Here is a 19,860-nt window from a genome sequence, read left to right as displayed (position 1 = left end):
GGATGGGTGGGCCCTGGGACATCACTGCAGGGACGCGGGGGGATGGGCAGGCCCTGGGACAGCACCTCAGGGGTACAGAGGATGGGTGGACCCTAGGATAGCACCACAGGGACACGGGGGACGGGTGGGCCCTGGGACAGCACCGCAGAGATGCAGGGGATGGGTGGGCCCTGGGACACCAGTGGTGTTTGCACTTGTACAACATGAATCCCTCGGGGACGAGTGAACAGTCACCTACCTGGTGTACTATCAACAACGTGAGGCTGAAGGCGTGAGGACAGAGATCCACAGCTAATGACTGGTGGATTCTTTGAAAAGCCAGGCTCAGAGCACGATGTGTGCACCTTTGTCAGGCAAATCCTGCCACAATCGTGTGTGACGTCCCCGATTCGTACGGTTCTCTTTCAAGTCGGGGAAGAGCCCCGTCTCGGCCCGAAGGCTGAGGCGGGACCGGCTCTCTGCGGCCAGCGCCAGGGCGGCTGATGGAACGCTGGCAGGCCCTGGGCCTTTTGTTCGTGCTCAGCCAAACAAGCCCGCTGTGGCGTCAGATCGCGGCGTTTCTGGGGATTTTCCAGGGCTGTCTCTGGAGGCTGCCTTTGCACGCCCTGCCTCCGTGCGCCACGGCACCTGGGTGCTGCCCCAGGCGGGGGCTGTGATCACAGGTCTGGGCGCTCCTGCCTCCCGTCTGTCATCGCCGGTTCCAGCTGCTCTGTGCTTCCCAGCGCCCTGCCTGTACCCTCGTGGGGCGGGGGGGGGGGGGGGTGCTCCGCTTCAAACAGCCGCACCCTGTCCCCAACCTGTCCCCACCTGCCCCCTCCCCTCGCACCCCTCCCCTCGGCGGGCGGCTGTGACCGAGCGCCAGACACCCTGAGTCCAGGGGGCTCCGGTTCAGCACGTGTCCAAATGAGAAACAAACAAGGGAAGTCCCAATCTGCCCACTTCCCTTCCCAGGGGGCTGACATCCAGGTCCCCACTGTCACCTTGGGATTGGACTGGATGCTGGGCGCTCACTGGGATCCTAGAAAAAAGACATTCCTGCATGCGGTTCCTTAGAGGGGCCTCTCTGCGCTCACACAACGCGGGAGGCCTTCCGTGTGCAGGTGCGAGGAGCGCTCTGCCGAGGACGAGCTCCCTCCCGGCCGCAGGGGCCACAAATCCAGGTGTCCAGAGGTCACTTCTTCTTTTTGTATAATACAGTTCTAACTTTTCTCAGAAATTCCAGGTGTCAAGTGTCCTGACTTAGGAGAACTCACTTCCTGCCGTGACGGTATTTTTTTGGGTACCAGGTCTGACCTGTCATCACCTTAGAACCTGCAAACCCCAAACCTCTCTCTAATCAGGACCCCGAATGTTTCTCAGGTGGCCTCATCTCCTTTCTGCTGCCCCAAGGGAAAAGCTATTGTCCTGCTTTGAATGGGAAACTCCAAGTTTTGTGAAACGTTTCATGTGGTTAAGTTTTGTGGAAGAGCTCCCCGCGTGTGGTCCCTTCCCAAGGGTCGGTACTGATCCTGGACCAGCTCCCCTGGGGGCTGTGCTACAAGTGGAACTGGCCTTCTGAACGCCCAATCATCCCCTCCATAAATCAGAGGTCTGTTCGTTAACAGCCGCAGCACACTATTAGATTTAATTACGCTACCACAGGTCACTTTATGATGATTAATCACCTATTATAAAAAAAACCAACCCAGAACATGATTATTTATAAGATGCTTAGAAGAATATGGGACCCAGTGGCTCATTGTAGGATCTGGAATTATTGTTTTAAAGGTATTTCTTTATTTCTCACTCTCAGCTTCTGACTCCAGGTGTTGGGCTCCGAGACGCGTCACCTCATACTAACAAAGAACCTTCACCACACCTTCGGAAATGTTGCAAGGACCCTGCAGCAATCAGGCTTGTCGGGCATAATTCTCTAATAAGAGGATGTTACCTTTCTACTTGGTGCAAAAAGAATTGAGCGCATGTCCCTGGAGTCAGCCCAGGGCGGGTTTCCCTCAGCGACATGCGTAGTTAGGAGAGATTCACAGGTGAGTCTTGGTCGGCCCATGGAATACGAGGTTGGAGCTCCCCCAGCACCTGCCTGGGCCTGGGCACATGATGATGCTGAGTGAACGTGGGGTAGCGGATGCATGGATGCCCTCCTCGGACAAGCCGGACAGCCTGACTGGTCAGCCCTGACCAAGTGCTTTCAGTCTAAGAGATTAGGTCAGGTTGTCTGCACCCTGTGTGCTTCCCTCTCTGATTTCACCGTGTCCTCACGTTCCCTGGTGTTTCCAGCTCCAGGTAAAGAGAAGGGGTAGAGGAGGAAAGCCTGAGTGTCTGAGGGCCAGGACTAGCCGCTGGCCCCACTGCTCCTGGAAGGTGACCTTGGGCAGCACCCTGCATCGCTGGGTCCCTGCTCCAGATTGGAGCCTCCTCCCACCCTCAGGGTCTGATGGTCCCACAAGGCCTCGTTTGTGTAGCTCCTGATCTCAGGCCTAGTGTGGCTGAGCGCCCAACCACGTGTGGCTCTTTCTGCGGGGGCGCCTTGGCTTGTCCCGGGTCAGGGACTCCTCCGTGGTCCCTGACGAAGAGCACGGCTTGGTGCCCTCACAGCTGTGTTAGTCCCTTCCAGGCGGGGTCCTACCAGGTATCCTCATGGAGCCAGGACTGAATGGTGTCCCAAGGTTCTCAAGAGTGACCTATGGAGGCACAACGTCCTCGGGGCTCGCATCAGACAAACTGGATGAGAGCCTCAGTGTGTCACCTTCCAGCTGTTGACCAGAAGCCTCGGTGACCCAGTCCATGGAGTGGGCCTGACAAAACCCACAGGACGTCCTGTGTGTGGCCTCAGTTCCTGCAGCGGCCAGGGCTGCCCCCACTGACGGCGTCCCCTGCCAACGTGCCCCGGCACGTGCGAGGAACAAAAGGAAAGACTCCCAATGTCAGTCCCTGGACTCGGGGCCCTTGGGCAGCTTCCCTGTCCTGCTCGCTGAGGCATCTCTAGTGGAGGAAACACAGTTTTAGCAGGGCTCTTGGCAGAGTTAGCAATTCCCCGGGAAACGGGGGTGATGACCTTGAGTGACCTTCCTTGGGTTGAGATAATGTGAGTCTGGAATGTTTGGGGAGAACCTGGCCAAGTTTTCACAACGGCGGCCCCTGGAGCGCTCCCTGTCGAGACCAGTGACCCCGCTTCTCTGCTGTACCCTCGCGGGGCGGGGCGGGGGCCTACAAAAGTAGGTTCTCTAGGCCTTTTCAAGCACGGAATCTAAAACCATGGATGAAAGGTACTAAGCGTGGTCGTGATTGTTCACATCCACGATGACACGTGGGTGTCTTCACACATGAAGAGTCCTAATGGTGGAGGGCAGTAGGTCATGGGGGATTTGGACGTGGTGCCCTGCGGGTCATGTGGTTCCTGTCCACACCCATCGTGACCTCCCATCCTGTGGCCAACAAGCTCTGGGAACTGGCGAGCCCGTTCGTCCTCAGGCTCAGGGGCGTGAAGATAAGACAGCTCAGCCCTGAGTTCACAGAGAGCCGGGACGACCTGGGCCGAGGGAGGGCGGACGGGGTCCAGCCCTGGGGGTTCCGGGGGTGTCACTAGCCTGCCAGCCCGGGGGACTGGGAGCAGGTGGACCGAGAGTTTGGGGCTGGGAATGGCCTTCACAAGGGCTGTGTTCTTTCAGGAAAAGCGATAGTGACACTTGGGGAAAGAAGCCAGTGTGGGTGAAGAGGGACAGAGCCCGGGCGGCTGCACAGCCCATGCCTCCCCCTGGGGCTGCCTGCTGGCCCCTGCGTCAGGATGTCATTGCCAGCTCCTTCCTGGATTCTGCTCAGGTGCCCAGCCCAGGCTCGCCATGTGCTGTCCCAATGCCCTGCTCCGTGCCCTCCGCTCACCCAGGCACCCGGCGGCTGTAGGATGCTTTGTGTGGTAGCAATTATGATGCGTTAAAGGAAACAGACGTTTGTCCCTCTGCTTATGTCCAGAAGCCAGTGGGACTTGAGAGAGGACGGAGCATTTCTGGGTGCTGCCCCTGCCGTCCCGTCCTGTGGCCCCAGTTTGGTCCCGTGTGGTGTTGGTGTAAACTGGTTCAGCAGCACTTGCTCACTGCTTTCCTTCAGATGCATTGAACTCTGCATCTGCAGCGTTGCTGCTGTCCGTGCACTCCCAGGCCCTTGGCAAAGGGAGCTCCCGAACATCCTGCAGGCTTCCTGCTGCCGTATGCAGCCCCCACGCCGTCATCCCTGGGACCCTGTGTCCCTAGCTCCTTCGGCACCCTCAGTCTTGGCTGCATTCTACAGGAGGGATCTTTCCTGGGAACTTCAAAGGTAACACGAAGGTGCTGGCCTTCTGATTCTGCTGCTGTGGTCGCCACTGCTCCTCTTGTTACTGTCGCTGTGGACTGAGGTCCTTTTGAAGGCCAGGGTTCACACGTGGACGGCGGCCAGCCTCTCACCTTCTGGATGGCCTGACAGGCCAGGACAGGCAGAGTGACTGGTGTGGGGGGGACGAGATAGTGGGGCCTTGTGGTCTAGGCGGGCAGTCTGTGCAGATCCGAGGCCACCTTGCGAGGCTGCATCTACTATGGTGATGGCCAGCAGCCTCGCCAAGCCCTGGGTTCCCTGAAGAGAGGCTCTCCCGCGGACTCCTGTCCTCACTCCCTCAAAGGAAGAAACACACATCTGCAACCATAGTTAGCTGATTAAAAGGAGTGTTTTCCAGGATCCCTCTTCCACGGTAATGTATCTCAGAACTTCCAGGGCCGACCACCTGTGGCTCAGCAGCCAGCTGCTGTCTGTGATGGGGCAGGCAAGGTGCATGGGTGGGAGCCCCCTGAGCAGCCTGCCACCTGCCCGCATGCACCGATCTGGTCCTGCCTCAAGTGGTGACGACACGTGCTGAGTGGACCCTGCATGCAGGGCAGCCCAGAAATCAAAGGCTTCCTGCAGATAGTTTTCCAGTGCTTGCACTAACGTAGCCCTTCTGACGTCCGACAGGCATCATTCAGCTGTCATGTGTGCACCACACCCTCAGTGCGGGGGCCTGGGCTTCAGGAAGGGGAGCTGCTGCCTCTCCATCCTCTGCTTGTGTGTGGGGGATGAACATAACGGAACTCCCCCTCATTTTCTGTAAGGCGGGGGAAATTGAGAGAGAAATCCGAGTGTGCTGTATCAGGACACTCATAGGCAAGTATTTCATTTATGAACATGTGATGAGAGCCCACTTGGGAAATCATTTCTTACCAAGACAGATGTAGTTGTTAAGAAATGTTGCACTCTAAATTAGAAATAGTTTCTGTACATTTTATATACTCTTTACATTTTACTTGGTATGGACCCACCTTTCGTGCTTAGGTTATTGAAGTGAGGCCAGTCCATCTGTGGCTCTAGGGCTGGACCAAACTCCTGCTGCCCTTTGGGTGAACCTCACAGTCATCCTGGACGGTGAGTGGGCTCCTCCCCTGACCATCTTCCCCGTCCATCTCTTTCCTCACTATCTGTCCACCATCCACTCAACTGTGAGACCCACACAATTCCTGTCTTCTGTAGATGTTCTTCTGACTTTTTAGATCTGTGCTGGCCTCCCTCTGGGGTCTGAACTCACAGCACCATGTCTGCAACTCATATTTTCTGTATCAACTGGATTAGGCCTCACCATGGTCTCCCACCCATGTCTTCCCTACAACCCGACATGCTCACACATAAGAGATCCTCATTGTTTACATACTCAATGGAACTGATATGCACCAGGCTTACACCCCCCGAAGGGCGTAGCATGAACACTGAGTCTCTGGACACCCATGTGCCCATCTCCTGTCTCGGCTGTCCTGCTCTGGGCACGTGTCTTCCTGGTGGTCTGCTCAGAAACACGTTCCCCACATTTTTTTTCCTTCTTGTTGGTGATGTTGCTGTTTAGAATGTCCCCTGTAAGTGTTCAGAAGAGCTTTCTGGTGTCCTTGAGCACAATGGACTGGGAGTGCCCCTCAGGGAAGACACGTGTGCAAGGATCACCTCGTTGGGCCTGAGGTTCGAGCTATTGGCTGTGACGTCCACATCTGTGAATCTACATTATGTATTAACAGGTGTCGTTGCACAGAGACACTCACAAGACAAAATTGTGTGTTGGCAGACGCTCTCAGAGTATGCCCGTGGCCTCCCAGGGTCAGGAGCCACTGGCTCACTGATCTTTGTGAGGTCATGGGACCCAGCACTGCAAGTCACCAGAGTCAGCGAGCCTGAAACTAGTCTCCACTGTGGGGAGTGTCACGGCCCACGTGCAGGTGTACACACCTATCTCACGCTGCTCCTGCATGTTCACTATGTCCACCTTATGGGGCAGGAGGAAATTCCTGTTGGTGACAACCTGGATTCAGGGACAGAGCAGGGGCCAAGAGGAGCCCATGGGTCCCATGATCTCCCCACCATGTCCCTGCGCACGCCCAGGTAGTGAGTAGAGCGGGGAGGGGTGCCTCCAGCACCGTATAATGGAGCGCAGTGGAGATGGCAGGTGGGGCGCAGGAACCCAGCCGCTTTGGCAGCGAGTGTCGGAGGAGCCACCAGGTGTCTGTGTCCATAGCCACGTGTGCTGGAGGCACCGGGACAGATGGAGCTAGACGGCCAGGGCCTTCAGGCTAAGGTTCCCTCTGGCGGAGGACGATGCCACGAGCTTGGCAGCCGTGTTCACATCGTCTTTTAAGACAACTGTTGATGGTGAGATGATAATGGGGTGGCTGATGTGGGCAGCCCCCCATTGGTGGGCGCCCTGGGCAGCTGGCCATCCCCATGTCCAGACCCAAGACAGACTGGCCTGTGGTAGCAGCTGGAGATGGCAAGGTGGCACAGGTTCTGAGATGTTTCTGCATGGGAAGGCAGATGGTGGCATCGCCGTGTTTGGGGAAGTGAGACTTGAGTGTGGACACTTTGTTCGGAGCATCTGGAAGGTCATGAGAAGGGGTAGCACAACCCTGAAGGAGGTCCTGGCAGAGGATGAGTTCACAACCACCCGCAGGGGCCCTGACCAGTGGTTCTCAGTGAGCAAGACCCTCCCTCTCTTGTGGGACAGACACCCCCCGGGATCTCAGGGAACACAGGATCAGGGTCACGGGGATCCTAGAACCTGCTCACAGTTTAGGGGCAAAGCGTGTAATCTGGGCCTATCGAGGACACTGGTTTCCTGTTCTATTCCTATTGGTTAGGTTTGTGACTTGATTTCCCTCATGCACCCGAGCCTAGGAAGGTTCAATTTCTCTTGACGTATCCGAAAGCTGCAGACACTGCGGCCCTGCAGTCTGATCTCAGCTCAGCCGCTGACATGGGCCACGTGAAGCTCAAGTGCCTCAGCTGTTTGCCCCCTCCCACTGTGATCCTCCTGGCTGCTCGGGCCCCTTCCCCAGCGTCCTCTCCAGCCTTGCCCCACTGCGCACACTGCGCGTGTCTGCCTCAATGCCTGAAGATGGCACACGCCGTGGGGATAGAGACGGGTGCTGCTATAGCAGACGTATGTGCTGGCTCAGGACTCCGTCAAACGGTGGCCCAGAGCTCTCTCCCATGGCTGGCCTGGGAGCCGCCCTCCTGGCGTCTGTGGCCGTCCATCCCGTGGGCCCTTGGCTGGACCTGCCCAGGATGAGGATGGGGGCAAGGACCCACGCAGGAGCGTTTTGGGCCAGCTCGGCAGGCGTCCACACCTTGCCTGCCCTCCTTCCCTTGGCGCCTGGCTGCAGTTCTCGGAGCTGAGGCATCTGCCCATCCAGTCCCCCTCGTGCACCCAGTCCACGCGCTGCACAGGCGTGTGCAGGTAGGCTGGGGGTTTGGGCCGTCCACGTCCAGGGAGGCGGGCTGCAGGCTCCCTGCATCCCCACCTCTGTGCCCCCTGGTCCCCACCTGCCATTCTGAGCTGTCCCTCCAACAAGGGCCGCTGCCCCCTCACCCACACGCTCCGTGGTGTCAGCCAGGCCCGCTCAGACGCACCCCCTTAGCGCCCCCCACCCCGCAGCAGTGCTGTCCCGCATTCCTCCCCAGTCTTTGGGGCAATAACCATCACTTAGGCGGCCCCGTCCTTCTGGATGCCTGTCACCTGTGGTCCATGTCACACCAACATGCAGGCAGGGTGATTTCCCAAGCGTGGCACACGGTCACCCCGGAAATGGAAGTAGGGAAGTTTGTTTCACGACCAAGTTCCCTGCAAGGCTCCTCCCTCCCAAAGACACAGAACCTCGTCCGTGGTGTTTTCGGAGCCTAACTCGTCATCCTGCCAGGTCACTAATTGGTAACACAGGGAAACCAACGCTACATTTTGGCAATTTGCTCAAACATGCAGTGGAATTAGAATCATTTCTCTGCCGGCTACGAGCGACTTCATAGCCTCCTCAATCAATGCAGACCCAGAGTGGCTCTCAGCCTGCCACGCGATTGTGCTCCGGGCGACCGCCTCAGCCTCGGCAGGACTGCAGGACTGTTTCTTTCCCCTTCTTTCCTTTTTCCTTTTTCTTTCTTTCTTTCTTTCTTTCTTTCTTTCTTTCTTTCTTTCTTTCTTTCTTTCTTTCTTCTTTCTTTCTTTCTTTCTTTCTTTCTTTCTTTCTTTCTTTCTTCTTTCTTTCCTTCCTTCCTTCCTTCCTTTCTTCTTTCTTTCTTCTTCCTTTCTTCTTTCTTTCTTCTTTCTTTCTTTCTTTCTTTCTTTCTTTCTTTCTTTCTTTCTTCTTTCTTTCTTTCTTTCTTTCTTTTTTTCTTTCTTTCTTCTTTTTCTTTCTTTCTTCTTTTTCTTTCTTTTTTCCTTCCAAAATGAAGCATATTTCATTTTTAGGAATCTTGCCTTGTAAACTTGGGAAGTATTTTTGTTCTTGACAAATACATTTGTGTAACTGGTGTAGAGTTAGAGGTTGTTTTTTCCAGTATTTTCCAAGTGGTGTTGTTTTGTACTTTTGTTTCTAAGGTTGAGTTCTTAAGACTGTGGATTCTTAACGGACATGCAAGACAACTGGTACAATACGATGCTGCCCCAGATCAGCCCTGCCTTGTAGAAATAGAATGTTGGCCACATCAGGGAATTTTAAATTTTCTGGTACTCACAGTGAAAAAAGAAATGACACAGAGAGGACCTTGATTATAGTATGTATTTTATTTGACCTGAAACATCCAAAATATTATTGTTTCAACATGCACTTAATATAAAAAGTGTTGGGAGGTATTTCAGGTCCCCTCTGGTACTAATTCCTTGACATGCAGTGTCTATTTTACATCGACACAGTTCATGTGTCCAGGGGCCACACGGAGCCAGGGGCCACAGAACTGGGTGTTATGGCCGCAGCTTATGGACCGGATGGTGCTGTCGTCCTGGTCACTGTGGCCCTCGAGTGAAGGACAGTTTTCACATTTTTAGCTGTTTGAAAAACGAAACACAGAAGAAGATGCAACAGGGATCCTAAGGCACGATGCGTAGATTCATTATAGTTACTGTTTAAAGACTAACATGCATATTTAATATTTTCTCAGTTTTGATTTTAATAGCACAAAAGGTCCGATACAACCCACATAAGCAAAAACTCTATGGGCATTTGAGAACTGCAGGTCTGGTCTGATTCCAGGTAAGTTGACAATTAAAACAACACTGCCTGATGCTGTCATCTGATACCACGGCGCCTGGTACCACACCGCCTAGGGCCACCTGACCTGAGGCCGTATCACTTGCGGCCCTCCACGCCCTCCCCCCCTGCCCCGCCCCGGGGCCCTTCTTGTCCACAACATCTCTTGTTTGCAGAGGTCAAGTTAGTTTACTTCATTTTCACTTAAAATTGTTGCAGAGAATATTCTCTGTTCAGTCATGTATCACGGCTGTCCTCGCCCTCTTTAATAGGCTTCAGTTCAGCCTGAGAAATCCGCCAAGATAAAGTGGGCTGATGGTTCTCTTTAAAGAGATTTCCCACAACTCAGAAAGGAGGCATTGTCTATGTCTTCATTTTACAAGATTACTGGTTGTTATCACTTGTGTCTTCGCTGATCTAATTTGGAACCTATTATTAATTTTCTCTTAAAATAATCCTGGCAGGACATGAGAATGTGTGCCCAGCACTTGCAGCAGGAGGGCAGACCGGGCTGCTGTTGGCAGACCTGGGCAGGTTTCGATCTGAAGAGATCTCCTCCCAGTTAGTAGGGACTTCCCTGGAAAATCACAGCCCGGCTGAGTGTCCCAACCCTGGTGTCCTTGAGATCGCTGCTCTGAGCCCCTCGCCGAGGCTTTCTCAGGATTGCTGTGGCACCAGCATCTCGTGCGCCTCCCTTCCTCAGTTCACTAGACCTCCCGGAGCCCCTGATTTCCCTTCACCCCATTTGGGGACCAGAGCCCTGAACACTGTGTCCAGCACCTTAGTGTCCCTAAGATTCCCTGTTCAGACGGTGGAGGGCTCCAGGGAGCCTTCGAACATTCTTGAAAGCCCACCTTGTTTGGATGGTGGGTGCCCTTCATAGGCACTTGCCCATCTCCACATGTTAAAAAATGAAAATTTGAACCCCTAGCTAGCAGGGGCATTTTGTTTCAGCACGATCCTCTCTGGTTGGGTGCAGGCAGCTCAAAAACAGGTGAGGAATCCTGGAGCTAAGAGGAGGCAGGTGAGTCTGTGGCAGGTGAAACTGTGCTCAGTCAGTTACGTGTGCCTGGGCCGTGTCGGAGAGCGCCTTGGCGGCCTCCATGCATGGAGCTGCTGGGGGTCAGGGGTGGGCTGGGGTCCTGTCCAGGTCCTTTCTCCCGGCTGATGTTCCCAGTCCCCAGAGCAGGGAGTGCCCAGGGGACAGGGCAGCCATCTGCTTCAATAGCAATTACGATTTCCTTTGAGCCACCGGGAGCCACCTTGACTGGAATTCGTGCACCACCACACACAGCCAGTGACTACCTGGCGAGGAGCACAGGCCTGACTGCTTGACTCACGTGGGCTGTACTCCATGGTGCTACTAATGCTCCAGACTAGAGCTGGTTCTCAAAGGGAGCCTAACCTATGGAGTCAGTATCGATATACCATCTGGAAACTTGCTGGAGATGCACCTTCTCAGGCCCCAACCGGACCTACTGAACTGCTTCTGTAGGGTGGGGCCTACAATCTATGTTTAGCCAGCCCTGCTGGGCTCAAGAGCCTCCTCAGGATCAGGGTGGATCTCCTCTGCAGCTGGGTCCCCTCCTTGCTCAGCCTCATCCCCCACCCCATTCTGCTTCTCTCACACCCTTCCCTGGAGCATCTCCCCTGGAGATCATTTGTGCAAGCATCCTTGCCCCAGGCTCTGCTTCCAGAAACCATTGAGATTGATTCTTCCCACTGCATCAGGCAATCTCCAAATCAGAGAAGTTGCTAAAACCCTCCACCCCCAATCTTTTACCTTTAAAAATTCAATAAAGTCAAAGGAAAAAAAAATCACAGAAGGAAATAAATCCATTCATTGGGAGATTTTTTTTCAGATCATGTGAATATCAATTTTATACTTAAAATGAGATCACACAAGGGGATTTGGACGTTGTGCAGAGTTAGCTGTCCCACAGGGCAGCCCTGGGCCACACATGGCTGCTGAGCAAGGGAAGTACTGCTGCTTCGAATTGAAATGTGCCCAACAGTGAGCTCTGTGATATCAGACTCAGTGCAAACAAATAATATGAGGCACATCATTAATAATTGTTTAGCATCGATTACATGTTGAAATGATAGTATCTTGGATTTATTGGGTTAAATAAAACATGTTACTAAAATCATTTTCACCTGTTTCTTTTTGTTTCCTGTAATGTGGTGGTGGAAAATTCACTAATGCACATGTGACTTGTGGGCTAGCGCCGGTCTGAAGGACCGAAAACAGTGAAGGACTCACAAGGATGAAGGAGAGAGCAGGCTTGACAACCAAAGCCGATGAGGCACCAGTGGCCCTGGCGGTGCTGGGCATGGGGCTCCCTATGTGAGAAGGAAGTTTCTGGAACAGTGTTTCCCACTCTAGCTCCTCCAAGCATTCTTCTCACTGGGCTCTGGCTGGATGTGGTGCCATGAGCACTGATGTCATTGGCAAGCCAGGGTGATTTTAACCCCACACGAAGCACATCTGGAAGATGCAGCTTGGGGACCATCCACTCCGTCTGGACCGTGGCAGATCTTCGCAGGAGGAAATTCCACGCTGTCCCGCGGGTACGGCATTGGAATGCTCAGCAGCCCCACTGGCAGGAAACTCCTCTTCATATTTGCAGTTTAAACAGTTTCCTCCCTATCTTTCCAAAAACCAGAGGAAGAGCAGTGGCCGCCATACTCTTTGGGTCAATCAAACGTAAAGCTTGTTTCATGCCTTATGTTTCTGTTCCATGAGCTAGATGACCCTGGTTCCTTGAATAAAGACAATTGTGATTTTTTTCCTATAAAAATCAGAACGAAGGCAATCTGGGAATTGTCCATTTGATGAAGGATTCAGGTAAATCATGAGATTTGGCTATCAGAGGGAACCTGAAGCCAATTGTGCTATCTACGAGATGGAAAGCTCAAGGGGGGCAGCAGTTTGAAGAGTTGTCTGTGTTGTTGCTTATGAAGTCCTTGTATTTGCCTCAAAAGACTGTGTGAGTATGATTAAAATCGGAGGGAGAGTTCAGGTGACTGAGAGGTGATTCAGGATCCTCCAAAATATGGTGGAGTCCTTGGGGTCCCCGTGCCAGGCTTCTCTGCCCACCTCACTAGACTGTGCCCATGGGTGGGGCACTGTCTTGATCTCACTGCTGGGGGATGCTGTGGTTGTGTCAGCAGCGAGCGAGCCCTTTGTGGGGCTGGAAATGAACAGCGCGTGGCTGCTTCTTGGACCCGGTTGAGACGCACCCAGCCTGACGCAAGACCAGCCATGGAATTGTAGGGCCCAGTGAAAATCGAGAACTTGGGATTCCTTCTTCAAAGTTGATTAAGCATTGGGGTGCCCGGGTGGCTCTGTCAGTGAAGCGTGTGCCTTGGGCTCAGGTCATGATCTCAGGGTCCTGGGAACGAGTCCCCACATCGGGGTCCTTGATCAGTGGGACATCTGCTTCTCCCTCTCCCTCTGCCCCTCCTCCCTGCTCACGTTCTCTCTTTATCTCAAATAAATAAATAGAATCTTTAGAAAAAAACTTGGTTACGCATTTCAAGACGGCCATGGCAAAGAATTAAACCAGGAGCGAGGCATTTCTACGCATGGCTCTTGTGTGATGCTGGGGCCACACGTCCTTGGTGCTGGCCGTGGCACCTCCTCTCCTTGGCCGAGCACCACCCTGACCTGGGGGAAAGTGTAGTGACCCTGGGGTCATTGGGAAGCGGGGCTGACTGAAGTGTATGGGCTAGGAGTGCTTGGAGACTGCACAAAACTTTCCTCTAGGCTTTCTGACCAAAGAGAAAGGAAATGATCCTCACTCTCGGAGAGGATAAGGTATCCCCGGGGAGCAAATCTCTCTGTTGTTGAGCTGTCTCCTCCTCTCTCCATTTCTCTTGCCTTGATGACTCTGGTCCAGCCCAGGTAGCAGCATTATGTAGGGGCACGAAGCTCAGGAGCCTTAGAACAATGCTGCCATTGAAGCTACAAAATATTAAGATGATTATATTTGAGCCCTGACCCCTCCATGCCATCCAAAGTCCACGCATGACTTTTGAATCTCTCAAAACATAACTACAAATGACCTACTGTGGCCTGGGAGCCTTACGATAACACGAGCAGTTAATCCACACATATTTGGCGTGCAATATGTATTATACGCTGTGTTCTCACAACAGTCAGCAAGAGAAAAAACATCACTAAGAAAATCACAAGGAAGAGAGAAGACCTTTCCAGTCCTGTCCTGGAGTGGAGGTGGCCTGGGGCAGGTCAGCTGTATGCTCTGCATCTGGTGCCCAACAGCTGTCTTGAACACCTCCCCCCTCAGAATCATGTGTCTTCAGGTGCAGCAGTGGCCCTCTGTTTGCACTGAGTGTTGTCCACGTTCCATGTAAACGGCTCAGGAATTGAGCTAACCGACCCGAGTCTCCGTCCAGACAGGCTGCTGTTTTTAAAGGAGGCCAGGTGCTTGGGGCTTCAAAGAGCTGCGGACTGGTTTTATGCGTACAGATATAATCAATATCTTCCTGGGCCGTCTTGGCTCTGCCTCTGTGGCCGAGGAAGGGGCCCCGCACCCTAGCGCCTGCGCCTGCCCAAGGACAGGCCTCATCTGATCTCACGGCAGGCTCCCCGAGGTTCGGCTCTGCCCATTGTGCGTGGGTGACGGCTCTGCCTGCGTCTGTGTTTCTTCAGAGCAGGGCTCTTCCCTCCTGGCGTCTTCTGGCACCTGGAAGCACCCAGGAGCCATGATCTGATGCAGCGTAGTCTGTACCCAGGTGCTGATGACTCACCAGCCTCCCCGCAAACCAATTCATTAAGTCTGCTTCGTTTGGGACGAGCTGAGAGGAAGGGTGTATTTAAAGGTGGCTTGGCAGGAGCCGTGTGATTTTACAACAAGGAGGGAGGGAGGTGTGATTTCGTTGTGACTTGAACACCTGTCCTCGGCAGCCAAGGAAGGCGGCCCACGTTAGCATCCGGCGAAGCGGGTGTGCGAGGCCCAGATCGTGTCATTTTCAAAATTACGTTTGTAATTAACTTCACGATATCTCCCGGGAATTCTGGAAGGACAGCCAGAGAAAACCTTGTCCTGTCCTATCAGATACCACAAGGCATCTCATGAAGTGTCCTGAGGACAAAAAAAATTTCCCTGGAGGAAGATTGGAGTTCTCCGGAGCTCTCCTGGTGATCCCGTCATCTCTGAAGTTCACACCGGCTCCGGCTCTGCTTCTCCAAGGTTGGGTGGAGCCCTCCTCTTGAAACACCCTCCTCACCAAATTTTAAGTCCATGAGACTTTTTAAGGGAAAGCTAATCTAAAACATTTTGTGAGAACCATCTGAAGGTCAAAAAATCTTGCCAGTTCCCTGCTTATAACTTTTTTTTTCATTGAGTCTTCCTTTTTAGAATTACGTCTGTGCGTTTTAATAAAGCAGCCACAAAAATGAGAAGCTGGGAGAGGACACGGAGCCCCCCTCACATGCCCTCGACCGTGGTGAGAATTAACCCCCTTGGGTCTAAGGGTTGCATCATTGGGTATAATCGTGGAACAGATGGTGTGAGGACAACGGAGACAATGTCACGGCCGCGGAAACCTACGGCAGAGAGTTGGAGCCGACCGATGAGACCTGACACGTCAGGGCAGCAGCAACGGAGGGAAGCACCGTAATGGCCTCGCCAGGAATTGCCCTGGGAGCCTGCGCTAGCCTCGCTGTGAACTGTTAGCTGCCCCGGGCCACGCTGCGCCCACGAGCGTGCGTGGGATGCAGGGCCTGCCCTCCAGCAGCCTTGGGCCAGTGGTGCTCTGGTCAGAGGACAGAATCCAACCACAGTCCCCAAGGGCACAGCATTCAGGACCTGCCCCTGGGGACTCGCTCCCTAGCCCTGGTTTCCATGGAGTCTCCTGGGAAGAAGGGTGACGTGGGCACTCAAGGAACGGAAGGGCAGGCCAGTGGGCTCCGCGAACCCTGAGACCAGAGAAGCCCAGGAATGGCCTGGGAACACTGGTTATCTTGAAGAAATCACTTCAGGTGCTTCCGCCTTCATCCGCCGTCTCCCTCAGCTTCACATTGGAGGACGGAGGGGAGGCTGGGAGGACCCTGCTGGGCATTCCCAAGTGGTGGCCATGTGTATTGACACTTGGGTCAGGCCAGCTGCGAACTGTGTTTCCCAGAAGGAGGCCCAGCACCTGTCCCCTCAAGGGCTGGACTAGGACACGGTGCTGGGTGTCCTGGTGGTCACGGGGCGTCTCTCCCTGCAGGGAGCATGGCTAGGCTGCTGATCCCCGTCTCCTGGCTCCTCTGTGTCCGAGACATGCCTGGCAGTTTGGGGGTGGAGAGAGGATGCTGCTTGCAGCCCTCGCCCATGAAGGAAGCCCTCCTCTACTCTCATGTGCCAACTCAGGCCACGTGCTACTGCTGGTGAGGCCATGTGAGGCTGGGTCCCCGGATGACTGCATGGAGCAGCTCTGCCCTGTGATTCGGGGGAGTAAGAGTTTGTGCTGTCCTAGTCCTGAAGCTGCATCTTTTGGGTCCTTAGTGGGCCCCTCCCAAGGCACAGCAAACATGAGCGTGATAAGGAAGTGTCTTCTCAAAATACTCCAACACATAGGACTGAGGGAATATGCTGACTAGGTTCGTTGGGATCGCACACGGTAATACAACACAACAGCAGAGGATTAAGCTCTAAGGAAAGGTCTTTATCTGAACGAGGTCTTTGCTTCTGTAACTTCTCCTTTCCCAGCATTTTGGACATGAGCTAATCCAAGCCTTGTTTTCCCTCCTGCCCGGGATGTGACCACAGGTGTCCATGGGTTCGGGTGGCTGACAGCAGGCGTGCCCAGGGAGTGTGCTCCTCCAATTAACTGGCTTCCACCACGAACCTTTTTTAGGAACCCAAAAGAGAGAAAAGGAAGAATATCCATTTGTCATTCAATCAATAAATGTCTTCCTCTACCTTTGGAAATACAGAAGAGCGCAAATTCCGTGTCTGAAAGGAATCCAAGAAGTTCTAAAACAAGCCACGCAGCTGAGACACAACCAAGGAAATGGAAAGAATCCCGGGTTTCATTCCTGAGCCCACTGGGCTCCCCAGGCTGAGATCCATGGCTGTGCCCGTGGTGGCTGACCGGAGATGATGCACAGTGCCCGCCCATAGGCGGGGACCGGTTCTGTTTCCAGTGAGCAGGGAGGCAGGTGCCCTGGTGATGGTGCACAGAGAGGTGGCTGTGGTCTAGATCCTGCACCTCTCAGCTCCCATCACCGTGGTGGCCATGTGCAAACACAGACTTGCAAGGGGAGAGCTCCCTGTGTGAAGATAGGCCTGGGGGCTGGGGGCCGCAGTGGAGCTGGAAGGTTCCCTGGAGTGGGTCTCCTCTGTTTTCTGACTTCCACTTTCTTGTCTACAAAGTAGAGGTGTTGCTCTGCAGGCCTGTCGGGGGTCATGGGGTCAAGCCCCACACACCTGATAGGTAAGCTGCACGTCCTAGGGGCTGTGAGCAGTGCATTTCCAGACACATCCTGGCCATGGCTGTGCTGGAGCCCCACCATTCAGATGTTTCCAGCTCCTTAAGTCTGCAAACTTCCATCCCTTCCTCCAGCAATCCCTACCCTACCTCCAGGGAGCTGGTGTGGGACCTGTGCTCCCCTGATACCACCTGCTCACCTGTCTGTGTCCTGGCTTGGTGAATGGTGGGTGCAGCATCTTCCTCTGAGCAGCCCCATGCGTGAATGGAGAAATGCAAGAGAGAGACTGAATGATGGGCTAAGGACTCTTCCTCTGGAAGTGCTGATGCATCACGGGGCCATGCTTCCTTGCTGACTTGAGCTCCTCCCTGTCAAGAGCAGTGAGATGGGAGCAAGTTGTGAAACTCGGCCTACCTCATCTGAACCCAAGTATCCAGATAGTGATTGGAGCAGGATGAAGCTTGGTCAGAGGGGTGTGTGAACGGGCTGTTTGTTCAGCTTGGAAACATGGAGTTTCTACATCTATACCAGCTTCTGAAGCCTTCTTGCTCCAGTAAACCATCTTTCTAAGGTAACCAATATTCCCAGGCACTCACTGCCTTGGGGGGTTCTTAAAACAGTACGTCAATGTGTGGTGGTCCTCGGGGACATACACAGCTTGGGGGCTCCTCTGAAGGCCAGGTGGCAAATGTCGAGACACTGAGATTGTTTATCTTAAATCTAGCACAGGATCCTCTTTTCCTGTTAATATTGTATTGACAAGTAAAACAAAGTCCTGCTTTTAAAGAGTTTTGCTGGAGACTAAGATCAAGCACCCCCATCTTGGGAGTTTGATTTGATGACATGTCTCAGGCTACCTGTAGTGGGATCACAGTGTTTTCATTGAATGGAAAGATGGGGGACCATGGACATTAATTCAGTGCACTAGTTCAGAGCTTCCCCTGGAACAAATGTTAATCCATGACCAGAGTCCACCTCCAGGAGTCACAGGTGAGTGTAGATTGGCAGTGGATGAAAAAACCAGCTCTGTGAGGTTCCCGTGATCCAGAAGCTTAAAAGAAGCAAGACCGTTGGTTCTCCCAGGGTCTCTGGAGAAAGTCCCCATGGAGGAAAGAATTGCTGTGGGGAGAGGGACCTCGGGCTTCCTGAGAGCCTGCCCACAGCACCAAACATACTTCCTGTTGAGCCAGTGGCATGGAGATACTGAGGCCACTGGGTAGCTCCATGGGGAGAACATCCTCACAAGAGCAGCTGGGGCCCCTAAAGTCACCAGCATCCATGTCTACTGGGACTCTGTTGTATCTTTATTTTTATTTATTTATTTATTTATTTATTTATTTATTTATTTATTTTTTTCTGTTGTATCTTTGAACTGACCAGATGAGGCACCACTTTTGACTGGGTAGGCCTCAGGTGCTACCTTGCCCAGTTACAGGAGAGGCAGTCCTCTGTCTGGGGCTGTGGACACTCATGAGAAGCTATTTCAGTCCAGAGGCTAGAGGACTCCCTGCTGGTATCATCACTGAGCAAGAATGCCAAATCCCACATTCCTCAAGCTCCCATGCAGCCAGCCTGTCCACCTGTCAAGTGCACCTGCCTGAGACCCTGTAGTAGCAGCAAGGGTGAAGCCTGCCTCCTCACCCATGGGGCAGGCCCTGCTGTGCCTGGTGCCCAACTCTGCAGTGGTCTTCAGATCAAGGGGCTCTCCAATCCCACTGTTTCCAATCACAGGGGCTTTGGGATGACAGCCCCCGAGCCAGAGTCCTCTGAGAGCAGAGGACAAGCTTCCTCAGCCTTTCCAACAGTCCTGAAGGCCAGTCAAAACCCTAATAAAGCCCATTCTTCCCAAAATATTCCCTGAAAACAAACCTTGACCAGAGACCAGATAAGACAAATGGTAGATAAAACAGAAAAATAACTTAATTTACAGAAGCCCAGGAGGGCTGTGCCTCATCATAATGAGGCTGGAAGCAATGGGGAGGGTCAGTGTTATTGATTGGGTCTCTAAAATGTTGGTGTTTTAGTCATTATCAATTATTTGCATTAATTTTTATTTTTTAAAAGATCACACTACAATATTGTCTACTAAATTATTGAGTCTTGTTAATATCTCCTAGACTTTTGTGCCCAGGCCAGCACCTCATCATCCTCATCCTAATCAGTGTGCTGGCTGTGGGAACCATGATGTGCTAGAAGAAAACCCCAATCAGAAGTATGCAGGGCCTAGAAAACTAGAAACTTTACTGAGACACATAAATATTATTTGAATAAATTGAGAGCAACATCGTTTTTCAGCTTTTCTTCTTTCCTAACATAGGAGTTCAAGGTTCAAATATCTCCTTGTGCATAAATGACTGTATGCTGTGCTTTTTCATATATAATATGCTCATCACAATCAATTAAAACCATTGCAAACTATTGCTGCATTTCTGTCATGATTTCTTTTTTGATCCATTGGCTACTTAGGACTCTACTTCTTAATTTCCAAACATATGTGAATGTTCTAGTTGTCTTACTATCATTGTTTTCCAAGCTAATTGTATTGTGATGAGACACAATTGTGATGAGACAACATTCTCTGAGTGATTTTAGTCCTTTCAAATTTGTTGTGACCTAAATTATAACACAATCTATGAAGAATCATTGCACGCCAATCCATGCACTTGTAGGAAATATATATTCTACAGGGTCAGATGGATTATTCTCCTCATGCCAATCAGGTCAGGTGGTTTCTCACATTGTTCTGATTTTCTGTATCCATATACCTTTTGGCATCACTGAGTATATTGTGTTAAAATCTCTCATGAAAATTGTGGATTTGATTATTTATGCTTTTTAATTTTTTTCAACTTTTACTTT

Source organism: Canis lupus, chromosome 31 (genome assembly GCF_048164855.1).
Source record: "Canis lupus baileyi chromosome 31, mCanLup2.hap1, whole genome shotgun sequence".
In the NCBI taxonomy this organism is placed as follows: Eukaryota; Metazoa; Chordata; class Mammalia; order Carnivora; family Canidae; genus Canis; species Canis lupus.
This window is presented reverse-complemented; position numbering follows the sequence as displayed.